We start from the raw sequence: 16,412 nt of genomic DNA, 5'->3' as shown, positions 1-16,412 counted from the left end.
CTGAATCAAAAAAGTTTGTGGCCATGTTAGTAGAGTGCTGCAAAGCCTACACAAGAAAAAATGTGTAGGCTTTATTAAATTCTCCTCATTATCTTTGTTATTTAATTTTTTCAACTTTATAATTTTGTTTTATGTTTTATTCTCTTTTAAGAGATAATTCCAATACATATTCTTTAATTATTTTGTACATTCCTTCTTGCTGTCTTACTTCCTTACCTTCCTTATCTTTTAATTTGCTTATTATTTTTCCTTCTTTTATTATTTTACTCAAATATGATAATCCTGTTCTTTTTTTCCTTGTAAACAATATTTTGTTTAAATGGGTTTTTAATTTTAATTTGATTCATTTTATATATTTCTCCATTTACATAAAATAAAATTTTCTCAAAGTCTTTGAATGTTTCTTGACTTTATATCTTATATCTCCTTTTTCTTTTCTTCCTTATATATTCTAAAAACTCTTCTTTACATTTCTCTTTAAAATTAAGCCACCAAACAGTCCAATTCTCATAAATCTTTCTCATAGTCATATGATTTGTCCATAATTCCATAAGTTCTTTTTTCTGTTCTAAATCCAATTCCTTTTCATCAATTTTCTTTATTCCTTTTCCCATTCTTACATATTATTCATTTTCCTGTACTTTAACCCATATATAACCCAACATGCTTCATCTCAAAAAATCTAGATCCCTCAGAGCCACAAGGGCGGGAGACTTAAAATTCGACACGGTTATTAATAGGACGTGCTGGAGGGATAGATTCATCACCCAAAGACTCCCTATGCTGTGGAACAAAATCCCGGTTTATGTGAGGCAGAGCACCTCGCTGGCCTTGTTCAAGAGGAATCTTGACCAATGGATGGGAGATCGCAGATACACCCCAGGGGTTACCTCAGTGTCACTGCTCGACAGAGGCACAGCAAAATAATGGGCATAGTTTCTCCAAACTAAAGGGGTGGTGTAAGCCACAAAACTATGGGCTAGGCTTATAAATGCCCTCGGGCAGATAGCCTAGTATGAACCTATGAACCTATAGCCACATGATCTGAAAATCCAGCAAACTTAATTCCTTTTTTTAACTTTTAAACTATCAAATATTAAAAAATAACCTATTTCTGTACTAATTTCATTCCTTTTATAGGTCCAGTGGTTATTCTTCCATACACTTAACTTTCCCCTTCTCATAATTTCTTTAACCATTTTAACATCACAGTTGCTCTTATTTTTTTCTTAAATTACAGTTAAAATCACCCATCACTATAATGTCCATATTTACACAAACAAATTCAAGAATATTTTTAAACATCATTTCTCTCTCTTTTTGTTACATATGCATTTAAAGCTATAATTTTATACACATATTTTTTTCCATCTCATGTCTATTAGCATAGTTCAGCCTAGTTCCACTATGGTTGCATCTAATATTTTAATGCTTTCTTGACATAATATACATATGCCCGAGCATATTTCTTTCCCCATATTCCAAACTACTATATCATTCCAAAGTTTTTCACTTTGTGTTCTTTCTTCCTCTGTTAATAATCTGATATATTCTAAAACAATAATATGTGCATCTACTGCAGCACACCATTGTAATATACTTATTCTCCTTTTAAGATTTTTCATACTGTTCCCATGTAAAGCTAATATTTTCAGCATTTAAGAACAGTTAGTATAATAAAATATTCCTCCCTTTCCTTTCTTACTTTCTATAATATTATGTTTTTGAATTTTCTTTTCTGATCTTTAACTCTTTTCTCTATAGAATTCATTTTATTTCTTACTGTGTGCCAGTCAGCTTCTTCCTCATTTGTCTCCTCTGTTTTTTCTTCATTGTTACCTTTTTAACTTCATATAATCTCTTTATCACTCACATCTTTTTGTACATTTTCTTGTATAACATTATTCTGTCTCTTTCTCCTGTATAACTTCATTTTCATTTCTTGCACATGCATTTCACATTCTAGCCATGAATGACCAGTTTTTCCACATCTGTTGTACTTTAAATGACATTTTTTTGTATTATGCCCTTCTTGCTACATAAATAACATCTTTTTTATCACATTCATTGATTAAGTGATATTTTTTCGACAAAAATAACAAGTCTTTGGTGGAAGTTATACAGGGAAAGAGCAAGAAGAATGTGTTATACAAGAAAATGTACAAAAAGATGTGATTTATAAAGGGGTTATATGAAGATCAAAGAGAACAGATTATGGTGGTTTGGGCACATGTAGAAAAGCAGAAGACAATCTGGTGAGGAAGATTTGAGACAGACAGGAAGAAGGTAAGAGGAAGCAAGGACATCCAACAAAGAGGTGGATAGATTGTGTGAAAGAAGATCTGTGACAGTCAGGCTTGAGTGTTAAAGAAGGCAGGAGTGTGGCACTGAATCAAGAGAGATGGCAACAGTTAACATGATAACCTGACCCCATGTAGAAAAATGCGAAAAAGGGGGCTGATGATGATGATAATTGACCCCTATATTTCACAAAACCCCTATTACCAACAACATTAATAATACTAGGTACATGCATAACATTATCAATTTCCATTTTCAGTATTACTCCACATTCTCATCTCCCAGTCCGTAGTCTTCTTTCATCATATATTTTTGTAGTGTCCATTACTTCTTTACATATAGTTAACAAATGTTCTTTCAGTTCTTTTGCTTCAACTTCACTTCTAAACTGGATCATTCTTTTTTTTTTTTGTCTGTAATATGCTTGCACCATATATTCTAACCATGGATGAATATTTTTTCTTTTTTTCATATGCACCTAGAAAATTTTCCATGGTCTGCTCAGACTCAAATATCAACTCAGAAAAAGTCTCTTTATTAGTTAAAATAAATGCTCTTACCTCTTTTGCTTTGACACCCAGAGGCATTATGACGGAGTCCCAAACCTCATACCTGTCCAAACTTTCTTATTTTTTACTGCTCACATGTACTGTATACTTTTTTGTTATTATTATTATTTCTTCTTTGTTTCTTCTCCAACAGTTTGTGCATAAGTTTTTGTCTCTGGAACTTTTTCTGGAACATTCTCTTCCTCTCCTTTTGTTTCTTCTATTTTTCCATGATGTAGCTCCATGAAATTGCTTCTCCCCATTCTGATTCACTTTGGTTTACCATTTCTTCCAAATAATCATCCCAATACCACCCCCATTGGAGAATTATAATTATGCATTAACTACCTCTCCTTCAAAATATGTCCTATGAAAGTTTTCCTCTGAATCCATCTCTGTTTCAGCTACCATTGCTTATTCCTTAACAATCACCATTTTCTCCAAATGTCACTGTTTTCTCTGCACCCAAATGATCAGAAAAAAAAACTTGTGGTAGCGATTCTACCATTTTGACTACATGTTCAGCAACTTTCATTCCAGTTTCGGCACAAGCTGAACTGGCCAGGTTTTCTCACTGCTTCTCCATGCCACCTCCATGCCTGTAACAGGAAGAGGAAGCCTGTTGTATCACACACAAATGCTTCTCTGTACTACTAAGAGTAGGGGAAGTTCCCCAGTGCCATTGACAAATTTTTCCTAATGACTAGGAATATCAACTTTTGTCTCCCCGTAAAGAAAACACTGCCCTAATGCGACTAACCTAATCAACACTGCAAATAAATAAAATAATTTCCAGGGATTTCTTCAGTAATCTAGTTTCTCTTTTCTTCTTTAATTTTCTTTATTTTTGATGTTCACACCCATCTTTCTACTTCTGTTAGGTAAGGGGGGTGTAATCATCTGAAATACAATACTATTTCCTGGATGTTGCACTCATCCCCTACATCTTGTCCATATATTGTACTACAGAGGAGCCCACCAGAGAATTCAAGAATACCAGGAATAACAAAATGGCAGTTTTGGACCCATCCACAGCTCAAACCAATTGTTTTTAAGGAGATACCTAGCAACTCGCTGTCCCAACCAGACCACAGGAAGGGGCAGAGGGAGAGAGAGAGAGAGAGAGGATGCCCACCCACCAGGAGATTAACCTAACTACTGATGTGGCACAGCATCACTCATTCCCAGCCACTGTTTCGGTGTTCAGTCTTTCTGACACTGAGCTTGACCATGGCACTATAACACTGCTCAGGAGAGGGCTAAATTTCATATCAGCTCAAACAGCCAAGCTAGCATATACAATTATTGACACCAAATTGTATGCAAGAAAACAACCTTAAATCACTAATGGGGGGCCCAGAGTAAAACCTCGAGGCCAACTCTATAGTCACTGATGGCAGCTGTGAGAGGGTGAATGGCAGTAGGGAGAGGGGGAATGACCCCAGGTACAGACCCTCAGGGACTCAAACACATCACAAGTGGACTATGAAACTTGTATGTCAGTTAATTCCACTGCATTAAATTTTACTGCTTTAATTGTTTCAAATTATGTAAATGTATCTGATACACCTAGCAGAGGTATGAAAGATTTATTGGTACATAAAAGTGTTTTTAATCCAAAATTAGACAGTGCCTTACAAGCGTTTTACACTGTGGACAAGCAGATGATTAGGATCACCCTGAACAAGAAACCTATACACAAATTGCTCTTCACTTGATCCAAACCCATCACCAACTTCAGATCATGAAAGCTGATAAATGCACAGGCATTATCATCATGAACCATGAGGTTTACCTCAACAAAATAAAATCAGGACACAAAGCTGATCATTGCTATGAGTTAGTCACCACTGATAAGGTAAGGGCAGCCTTCCAACAAACTGACATTACACTCCTTAAACTACTAGAAGAGGGAGCCATTTTCCAGCTGGAATTCCAATTCATGAAGGTAGATAACCCCCAACTAGGGAGGATGTTCAAGATCCCCAAGATCCATAAGGACAACTCCAAACCCCATTCAGGCACATAGAGTCTTCCAAACGTATGAAAACAGAGAACATTTCAGAATTCCTGGACTCTATCCTGAACCCAGTAGTTCAGGAATCCCATTTCTACCTCAAGAGATCATGGCTACTATTCCATCAACTCCACTTGACTAACATTGAGACCACCACCACTTACTGGTCACCCTAGAGATAGCAGCCCTTTATACCAGTATCCCTTACCAGGAAGGCATTGAACAGGTATGCAGCTACCTGCTCAGGCACATCCATTTCACATGTTTAAGAATCAGAAGATTAGGAGGGAATTACTCTTAGTAGTGCTCAACAACAATTTCTTTGTATTCGACAAAGAAATTTACTGGCAAAAACAAGGAGTAGCCATAGGGGCCAAAACGGCCCCCGCATATGCAAACCTCATCCTTAATGCATGTGAGGACAACACCCTCACCCAACTGCAAGGATTCAAGAATGTTGGTCTGTATAGATGCTTTATTGACAACATCCTATTTTTGGAAACGCACCAACTCACAGCTGGAAACCTACCATCAGGAGATTTAAGCTAGCATGCAGTTCCTGCAGTTCACAGTTTCAGGAAGAGGAACCCAAGTCCAGTTTCCAGATCTGGAATTAACCCTGGAACCCCAGTCCAAGACCATCAAATCCACCCTCCATAGAAAGAACACCTTCCAAAATAATTACCTTGATTTCCACAGCCAACACCCCCCCCCCCTTCATGAAGCAGAACATCATGAAGGGGCAGTACATATGGCTAAGCAGAATTATTAGTGAGGAAGATTCTTTCCATCTTGAGTGCCAGCACCTCAAGGACTTCTTCCTGGAAAGGCACTGCCCAGAGCATCTAGTCTCCAGAGTCAAGGGAGTGGTAATCTCAAGGAGAGATACCCTGTACCCTCCCATCCTTTAACACAGATTCCACCTGAACTAGTCCGTTACTTTAAAATCTGAGGTTAATACAGGATTAGAAATGACACAAGACACCAAGGCTCAAACTTAACAATTTATTAAACCAAAACTTACTAAATAAACAGTAAAATTAATACTAAATAAACAGAAAAACTAATAGATCATGTACTTACAAGCATATGCATAAACAAAATCATCTTTGCCACTGATAGGGAGACTTCAGTCCTATCCAGTGCAGCTATCTGTTCAGTCAAGGCAAGGCCGACACCGGCAAAATGTTTCTAAGCTCAGTTCAGGCTGGTGCTGTGATCAAATCCGGATGATGATGATTTCCATTTTAGCCTTTGAGCTTTTATAGTCTTCATGAGTTGATGGAATATTATAGAAAAATCTGACATTACAAGCTCATCATGAGTTGATGGAATATTTTAGAAAATTACAGATCCTTTCCTAAGTTGTAAACAAGTCTCGTAATGTCTGGTCTTGTGCCCTACTTCCCTTTTTCAAAGAACAGTTAGCTCACAAACTTGTGATATAGTTCCTCTATGAAATCCCCACATTCTGGTAAACATCTTCTAAGCTGATAAACAACTTATAGGTTAACAAAAGTTCAGTAATACCAGTAATCAGTGAGCAAGGCCTGCTCTTAAGCATATTGTATTGTTACAATATTAGCAGCATATAGTGAGGGATCTATCTTACTACGTCGACAAGTCAAAACGCCGACAACAAAATCACCGACACCACATAACCGACATTTCACAAACACGAAACCTCACATGCCCGACACACCATAATCCCGACAAGCAACAAACAAAACAAATCCCCGGTCCAAAAAGCACACACACAACACAAGCACACCAAAATCCTTACAAACCAACACTAAACCTCACATACACAACTACCTACAACCTTAACCCAAACCCTAACCCTAAGGTCCGCCACTATCGCACACTCACCTAACCCGCCCTAACCCTAACTCACTTAACCCGCCCCTAACCCACAAACTATCACAGTCGCACACTTACCTAGCCCACGCCCTAACCCTAACTCACTTAACCCGCCCCTAACCCACAAAATATCACAGTCGCACACTTACCTTACTCGCACCCTAACGTCCGTCACTACCGCATACATACACAGCCTTTTCCCATGTCGATGTTCTCAGCGTCGGGGTTTTGATCCGTCGGTCTTCTCCGTTTTCGATCTTCTGGCGTCGGTGTTCTCGCTGTCGGCGTTCTGACTTGTCGACGTAGTAAGATAGACCCATAGTGAGGTAGTGGCATATCAAGATCTAGCAATAATCAATCTAGCAATAATTAAACATACACAGTGATATGTGGATCGAGGCATAGCAAACACTGGCAGACTGTGTGGATCCGTCTCACCACCTCAAAGCTCAGGCACCAGAGGACACCACCACAATGTTTCCCCACCCATCTCTCTAGATATCAACAATATCAAAGTCATCCTTGTTAAAAACTGGGCACTCATAGCGGAACACCCAGAGCTAGCCCTAATCCTTGGAATTCAGCCAAAATTCTGCTATGAAAAGAGCATGTCCCTCAAATATTGTTTCAAATCAGAAAGGAGGCTGCAGACACACACACCCTCAAAGCACCCCAGGCATGCAACAATGTGGGAAATGCCACTGGTGCGATTTTATCATTCAAATCCCCATGGTACTTCATACAGTTGGTTATTCACATAAAAGGAAATGCACCAAACAAGCCTGTATACAAACTCAGTTTATTGAAGTAAAAACACACCAAGACTAAGCGCTTTCATCTTTCACATAGGAGACTTCATCAGAATAAAGCACAGTGATCCAAAAATCATTTTTATACCAGTACATGTTACAGAATAGATAAAATTGAGCCAATGATATTGTCAAAAAAAGTCACATTCAAAATGGTCACATAAGCAGTATTAAATATACAATTCCCCAGATTCTCTATGCCCTGCATGGCGTGCATGATTAGTGCAGAAGCTCTGACAGGTAATATGTCTGCCGTGTGATCCAGGAACAGCCTGCAGGGGTGTGCACAAGAGCTCCTGCACTAATCATGCACGGAATAAGCCCTGATATGCGAATCACCTAATTTGCAGGAGAAATTCATGCAAATGAGGTGATTTTGCAATCCAGGAAGCTTGCAATAGTCAATGCAAGACTAGTGATATCTGCAGAAATGTACTCGGTTAGTAACCGAGTACATTTCTGCAAAATCCGAAACGGAGCTATGACAGCTCCAAATAAAGGCTGCATATCATAGAGGAAGCATGCCAATGGCCAAGTATAAGGCCATTGGCATTGCAAACAATAAAAAATAAATAAAAAAAACAACTTTTATTTTCTTTTTGCTGATCTCGGCTGTTTAAGCATAGGGCAGCGGCGCGCAAATGAGATCGAGGGAAAATAATAAAATAAACCTAAAAGAAGCATTCTAACTAAAATCAGTATTCTGCCATGCAGGTCAATGGCAGGCAGAAGTCAACCTGGCCAGTGAGTAATGGTTGCTAACAGGGGAGGCCCAGTGTGAGACATGTAACTATGCAATGGAAGGCAATCCTATGCAAATGATGGGAACGATAGTGAATCCCAGTTTTCCCCAGGATGTGAGGCAGGTCCCAGCAGTGTAAGAGTATGAATAGCTGGGTGCAAGACTAGGATATAGGTGACATCATGAGGGTGTGTGTCAGGTATACTGTAAGCAGATTGGTGCCCTGTGGCTCAGGATTGCTCCTAGCTTAGCACAGCTAAGCTTGAGGGTGTGTCTAAACCTGCCTAGCACTCTTTACAGCACTTAAGAGGGTGTGCACGCCACTCACTCGGTTTTATAGGAAGAAAAAAAAAAGTTAAGCCAGGAAATAGCAGAACTGTGTGCGCATTTGAGCACTCTGTTTGCGAGGTGCATATAGGAACTTAAACAGGAATGGGAAGGGAAAACAGCAGTAGGAAGGTAATCAAGGAGAACTAGCTTAGGTGAAATTTATCAGAATCAGCCAATTACACAGACAGCAGACCAGTCCAGCCCAGAACACTACTATAAACTAAGCAAACACCTTTCCCTCTGGTTTTTCCCACACTCTACACCACCGGTGTATACAAGTGGGGAAATTTTAGCAAACAAACCTAAAAAAATGAGAAGGGCTGCAGCAGGCAGCATAGAACAACATGTTCAATAGGCTGAGGGTGGTGAGGATGTGAATGCTGCCAAACAACCCACAGTGAGGAGACAGAGAAGAGTGTACAGACCCAGGATAACCTACCAGGGTCTACATGAGCTGGATATAGTGGAGCGCTATAGGGTGGACAGAGACCTCCTACAGCAAATCGTTGAGCTGTGCCGGCCACACATGACACAACAAACTGGCCAAGGGAAACCCATCTCAGTGGATAACAAGGTATGTGTAGGCCAAGGTATACTAGCCCCAGGTACCTCCCAAAGCACAACAGGGGATAACACGGGGATCACACAGGCATCAGCATCCAGAGTATTCCACCACTTCCTGGATGCCAAGTCAGCACATGCCAGTGAACACGTATATTTCCTCAGCACACATGAGGTATTGATCAGCAATATGCGTCTATTCCACCAAATAGCAGAATACCCTGGGGTACTGGGTGCTATAGATTGCATGCACATACACATCAAAGCACCACCCAGTGAGCAGGGTAGGGTCTACATCAACCGCAGGGGCATCCCCTCCATCAACTGCCAGGTTACTTTTGATGCCCAGGGCATTATAATGAATGTGTGTACTGGCTGCCCTGGAAGCTATGACGATTCCCACATATGGCATCTGCCACAGCTGTACTAGAGATTTGTCAGTGGGGACATCCCCTATGGTCACCTAGTGGGGGATGCTGGGTACACTCTGGAGCCGTGGCTGACAACACCCATCAGAAATGCACACACACACCTGAACAACAATGCCATAATGGGGCACACACACAGGCCAGACATGTAATAGAGCATGTGTTTGGGATGTTCAGATCAAGGTTCCGGTGTCTGGACACATCTGATGGAGCCTTGCAATATTCACCAGCTACATGTACCCAAATTGTTATGGTATGTGCTATGCTACACAATATGATCCTGAGGAAACAGATGCAGCAGGAACAGCATGGGGCAGGGCCACACAGTCCCCCACCAATGCCAAGGCCTGCACATGCATAGAGTGAGCCAGAGGAGGAACAGCCTGAGCCTGCCCCAGTAGGCAGAAGGAAGTGTGCCCAGTATGCCCTGGCCTTGGCAAAGAGGCAACACATAACACATGCACTGACACAGTAGGGACCCAGGGAATGACACCTCTCTCTGACTCGCACATACAATAAAAGGGATGCCAAATATGACACTACCTGCGCTCAACCATGTATAGGGAGTGTATGATGTGCATCCGACATAGGCAGCCCTCCAGCACCATCTGCAATTCTGGCATACCCGCAAGGTAAATCAATCAACCTACCAATTGTCAAATGGAGTAGAATGTGTTATTACTTGTAGCCATGGTATGGATGTGAGCATGCAAGGGAATTTGGTGGCTGAATGTTAAGGCAGCAGACAGTAGACACCCATAGTGTCAGCATGACATCTGTAACACATACTGGAGTCACCATAGTAGCCAGTACTACACAGGGTGACAAAACCCACTGCAGGAAATGTGCTGTGTGACATGTGTGTCCATATGACCCACACATGCGAGCCAGGATGGTTCACATACCCAACAACAGTCTCAGCCAGCAGAAGAGGTGTAGACAAACCCAGCAGAGCCTGTGCCATGGCCCCAGAATGATGGCTATGGTTAACCCCCCCCCAGGCCTGCACAGACTGACCACAGCAGGGCAGGCAGTGGAATGTTACTTCTGAAGGGTAGGAAGTCAGACAATAAAATGTTGGGCAACCAAAGCCACAATCTGTAGTACACTGGTATGCCTCTAGTCAGCATGATAGTTCGCAATACAGAATGAAATGGAGTATCTGACATACCAGTATGATCATAGCTAATGTGTACATGTTTCATGTCTGCCCCCCCCACATCCAACATAATAATGTAAAAACAGTCAGGTGTGCCCCCCCCACGCCTGTGTAGAAATGTAGAAACAGTCAGGTGCGCCCCCTCTGCTATGCAAAAATGTAGTAACAGTCAAAGCCAAATGATCGGTGGATACCCTGAAGAGACAGCATGCTACCTGTTGGTGTACAACACAAAGGTCAGCATTACAGCACAAACTACCTGGACACAATCCACAAATTCAGTACAGATGGCCATACTGGGCATGCGCACGTGAAGGCCATGACTGCAAACACCAGTGGACCAGAAATATCTGGCAGTTGAAGTTGTTAGTGCAGACACTTGTCAGTATGCATCACTCATGCCTTGTACACACAGTGGATAGGAATACAGACATATATGTCAGGACAACACACTAAAATAAGCCAAAGGCAGACACACATATATGTGTGGAAGAGGGTCACTGTGACAAAGAGCCATCCAGGCCTGTCCCACCCAGCACACAGCCAAAGAGCCCCAAACACATAAAGTGCAGATGTCACCCACTGCAGATACTAGCCACGAGTATCTGTCAGCATCACAGACTATGTGGTGCACGTGCCAGCTGTGCAACATGACTGTACAAGGAAGTAGTCATCTAGTAGCTGTATACAAGTACCTGTGACATATGACCCCATGTGTGCCCTCATGTGGCGTGTCAACCCCTAGATGAATGGGTTATCGCCCATGCACACACTGCCTTCCCCATAGCCCTACTATGACAAGCCTGCTGAGGTCATTCAATGTGAAATACACCTTTGGGAGAGCTGTAGCTTAATAATATCTGTACCACGTCCTGTAATTCCATACTGCTATAGTGTGATAAAGTAGTTAGGTAGGTGCTTTAACCTCAGACCTGGCAACTGTGTGTGTGTGTGGATCCGTCTGTCTCTGACTGAGTAGAGAACAATGCTTTTTAGAGTACTCACACTCCTTGCAATTCATATACTTAACTTTGGCAAGGCTGCTGATGTCGCCCAATTAGAAATACACCTCTGGGAAGATTGTAACACAGTAATCTCTGTAGCATGTCCTGTAACTGTGTACTGCTGTAGTGTGATATAGTAGTTAGGTAGGTGTTTAACCCCAGACTTAGCAACTGTGTGTGTCCGTCTGTTTCTAACTGAATAGAGAACAATGCTTTTTAGAGTACTCACACTCCTTACAATTCATATACTCAACTTTGGCAAGGCTGCTGATGTCACCCACCTAGAAATATACCTATGGGAAGGTTGTAACCCAGTAATCTCTGTAGCACATCCTATAATTGTGAACTGATGTAGTGTGATAAAGTAGTTAGGTAGGTGTTCTAACCCCAGACCTGACAACTGTGTGTGTCTGACTGAGTAGAGAACAATGCTTTTTAGAATACTCACACTCCTTACAAGTCATATACTCAACTTTGGCAAGGCTGCTGCTGTCACCCACCTAGAAATACACCTCTTGGAAGGGTGTAGCCCAGTAATCTCTGCAGTGCATCCTATAACTGCATACTGCTGTAGTTTGATAAAGAAATTAGGTAGATGTTATAACCCCAGATTTAACAACAGTGTGCTTGTGTGTGTGCATCTGTCTGTCTCTGACTGTGGAAAGAACAATGCTTTTTAGGGTACTCATACTCCTTATAATTCTTATACTCAACTTTGGCAAGGCTGCTGATGTCACCCACCTAGAAATACACCTCTGGGAACATTATAGCACACTAATCTCTGTAGCACGTCCGGTAACTGCGTACTGCTGGAGTGTGATTTAGAACTGCAGTAGGGTTCCATCCCCAACCATGGCAGTTCTGAATATTTTGTGTGTGTTTCAATGTCTGCATACAGAGCAATGCATTATAGGCTAATCACATGCAGTACATTTGAAATGCTCTGCTTTGGCAATCCTGCTGATGCCATTCCTTGTGAAATACCCCTTTGGGGAAGGAGTGCTCTAGTAATCCCTGTGGTGCATCCTATAACAGTTCCATGCTGTAGTGTGATATAGACCTCAGTCATGGACTCTATACACACACATGTCAATTGTGGATGTTTTGTGTGTGTCTCACTGTCTGTGTAGGGAGCAATGCATTTTAGGCTACTCACTTGCAGTACATTTTAAATGCCCTACTTTGGTATTCCTGCTGATGTCATTCCTTGTGAGATACACCTTTGTGGAAGGAGTTCTTTAGTAATCCCTGTGTTGTGTCCTATAACAGCTCCATGCTGTAGTGTGATATAGACCTTGGTCATGGGTTCTATACCCACACATGGTTGTGGGTGTTTTGTGTGTGTCTCACTGCCTGTGTTAGGAGCAATGCATTTTAAGCTACTCACTCACAGTACATTTGAAATGCCCTACTTTGGTAATCTGGCTGATGTCATTCTTTGTGAAATACACCTTTGGGGAAGGAGTACTCCAGTAATGTCAGTGGCGTGTACTATAACTGCGTAGTGCTGTAGTGTAATAAACTAGCTAGGTTGGGGTTCTACTCCCACAGATGATAGGTGTATGTGTGTTTGTAACTTATATCCTATGTAGAGGTGAGTGTGTGGCCAATGTGGAGTGAGTTTTGCATATTTCTTATATGGTGGCCCTACGATATATCACAATGTCAACTGTACTGGGATAACAGATGTAAAATAGCTGAGAGACTGGGGTGCAAAGCCATATCCATACATGTGACATCAACGCCAGACAATCACAGTTAGCAACCTTAGTATTACCCAGAGCACACTCTCAACCTATGTCTCATACACACATGCCTAGGCAACAGCCAATATGCAGGTAGTACACTGCATATTGGGCACCGATAGTAACTATGGCGTGATAGCAGTGGGCTACAGAGGGCATGTCACCCTGCCCATCTGTCCAATATGCACATACATGCAGACAGTGCACCTCCCCCATGTTCCCCAATGGACACCTGCACCACCTGTGGTGCCTTCACATGTGACCCACAATGGACATACCATGCCTGACAACATGCCCTGTATGGACAGATGCCATTGACACCAGGGAATGCTGTTAGCATGCTATCAATGTAGGTGCAGGGTAAACCTGCTGCCCATTACCAATACCTGTTACAGGTGGGCAAGACTGGCACATCTGATGATAATCTGTGTTCACAACATGGGCCAGACACCCCAGGTACAGTTCCACATGTCACTGTACATGCATGTGGGAGGTGTGCACATCCTAGACACCATCCATGTCATGGAGTAAGGAACACATATATGGCAGGGGATGCACAGTATTGGCCACACACAATAGCCACCCAGGTGACCGGATGGGGGATACAATAACCACCTGTGTGGGCAAATGCAGAAGTGACAGCCCTGAACCACAATGCAGACCATTGTCATGTGGCCTGATGCCAAGGTATACCCATCACCTACCCTTGTATAGCCTGCTGGCACAGTTGACCACCACACACCCATGCAGACATGCACCCATGTATGTCAGTACTGGCACCCAGTGTGTTCATGTGTGTGTTGTATGGTGCATATGTCCACATCCACACTCACTACAACCCCCCTGGGCATACTGAAGCATGCTGTCTGATGTATGACACCTCCTCATAATCTTTGCCCATACGACCTCCGTATAACCCTTGTGATGCATGTGATACCTGCACATTGATGTGTTGTGGCAATCCCACTAGTGATGAGTTGTACTCCTGGCCCTGCCAAGTGTGGCAATGTGTGTGCATCCCTGTGAGAGTGTGGCTGTGTTTACTCTGGCACCTGTTCATGCGGGCAGGCACGTGTACATCACCTACCGTATATCTACTGTATCACTGTTGCAGATGTCACTCCTCATCACATATATGTTCTGAGGGTGCCACAGTAGGTAACTCATGTGGCGCATCCAATAACTGCATCAAACTGTGATAGCTCTACATAGTTGTTGGGGGATTGATACCCTGTGCTGGTAGGTGTGTGACACAAACATGCTTCAGTTTTACTCTCCCACCCTTCCCTGACATGTATTTGCCTCTGTCTGCCTCCCCCACTCTCTCTCTGGTGGATGTGGAGACCCACACCTGCTTTGCTTAGGCAGCAGCATGTGCATTTTAAGTGATGCTCATGATCAGCTGATGGCCTCTGCATGGATTGCAGCCCTCCCCTAGCTGATTGCATGTGGAACAGCTGTGGTAACATTCCCATAACCAATTGCATGGAAACACACTCCAGTATCTAGGAACATCATGGTGGTGTTGGCCCTTCTCATTCACTGTGAGTAGGAACTAGATCTGTTGTTTGGCAAACAGCATCTCAGATGGATTGGGGATTTACCTCTATCAAAATACACTGTGAAAAGAGGGCAACAAACTGGAGGGGGATGTGCATGAAGTGAATACAGACTGTAAGTGCTGCTATACTGCATTTGGAGTAATGTTGGTTTAACAGTGTTTGTCTAGATATGGCTGTCATACATGTTGCAATACCTGCCATGTCAGTTCCATGTATATGAAGAATCTCCATCTGCAGGGGCATCTGCAGACTGGGCAGTGTTGTGCCTTTGGTTTCATGTGTTAGCCATGGAGCATCCATCTGTGGAATGCAGAAGGTAGTGTGAGGACTGCAGTTTGTAGATGGTGAAAGCCGTGACAGTTACTGACTTCATATCCCTCATATGACATATGTTGCAACAAACCCCGTTACAATGGTAAATGTATGAGGTTATCACAGCAACATGTCTATATTGGCCCTGTATATGTGTTGTCAGCCACACCTCTGTCAACCTTTGTACATATGTCATGCATGAAGTGGTGCATATGTGCTCTATGCCATAAATAGTGTCATCATATCTGATAAGCCAGTGATATATCCAATTGCTACACATGTTATGTACAGTAGGGGTTATATTTCATGACATAACCTGGACATTCTGTGGATGTTTGCACAGTACTGAGGTCTGTGTAGTGATGGTGAATGTTGGCAGTGTGTGTATTGTTAATATGTACTTAGCCTGTGTACAGACTGTGGTAGAGGTCATTCATCTAGTTCCCCTTCTATATGATGTTACATGCTGCCCCACTGTATGGTACTGTTTTGGAGTACATTGTTTGTAGGGCCATACACACACATGTCCCATACCACAGACAGCCATCAGACCAAACTGTGTAGCAGCCCAGTATATGTAGGGCCATTCTGTGAGTGGCACATATGAGGATGGTGTAGAACAGATAGTCCATATACTGTAATATTATGCTAGCTTACCATATGTGGCTGTGGCAGTGTTCACATTATTGTGGTTATGCACTTTCACACAGGTGTATCTTACCCTGTGCTGTGACATGCCTGTTGAGCCTGCTATATATGCAGGTACATGTGCATTCCCCCATAGGAGATGTAGGCCAGTGTTGAGACAGTCTGCCTGTAGCCTGCTAAGTGCATTGTTATATGCCTAGCAGCTTAGTGTACTTACCCAGTGAGATGTCATGTGCAGATACTTGCCAGATGTACTGCTGCCGGGCCTCCCTTAGCAGTCATGTATGTCAGACAGAGCAGTGGGATGCTGTACAGATGTATGTCAATATCTGGTGGGTAGTATGTGTCTATGGCACCCCTGTACCAGCAGTCATTATGTGTCAGGC

Source organism: Protopterus annectens, chromosome 3.part1 (genome assembly GCF_019279795.1).
Source record: "Protopterus annectens isolate FY-2018-M chromosome 3.part1, PAN1.0, whole genome shotgun sequence".
Classification (NCBI taxonomy): Eukaryota; Metazoa; Chordata; order Ceratodontiformes; family Protopteridae; genus Protopterus; species Protopterus annectens.
This window is presented reverse-complemented; position numbering follows the sequence as displayed.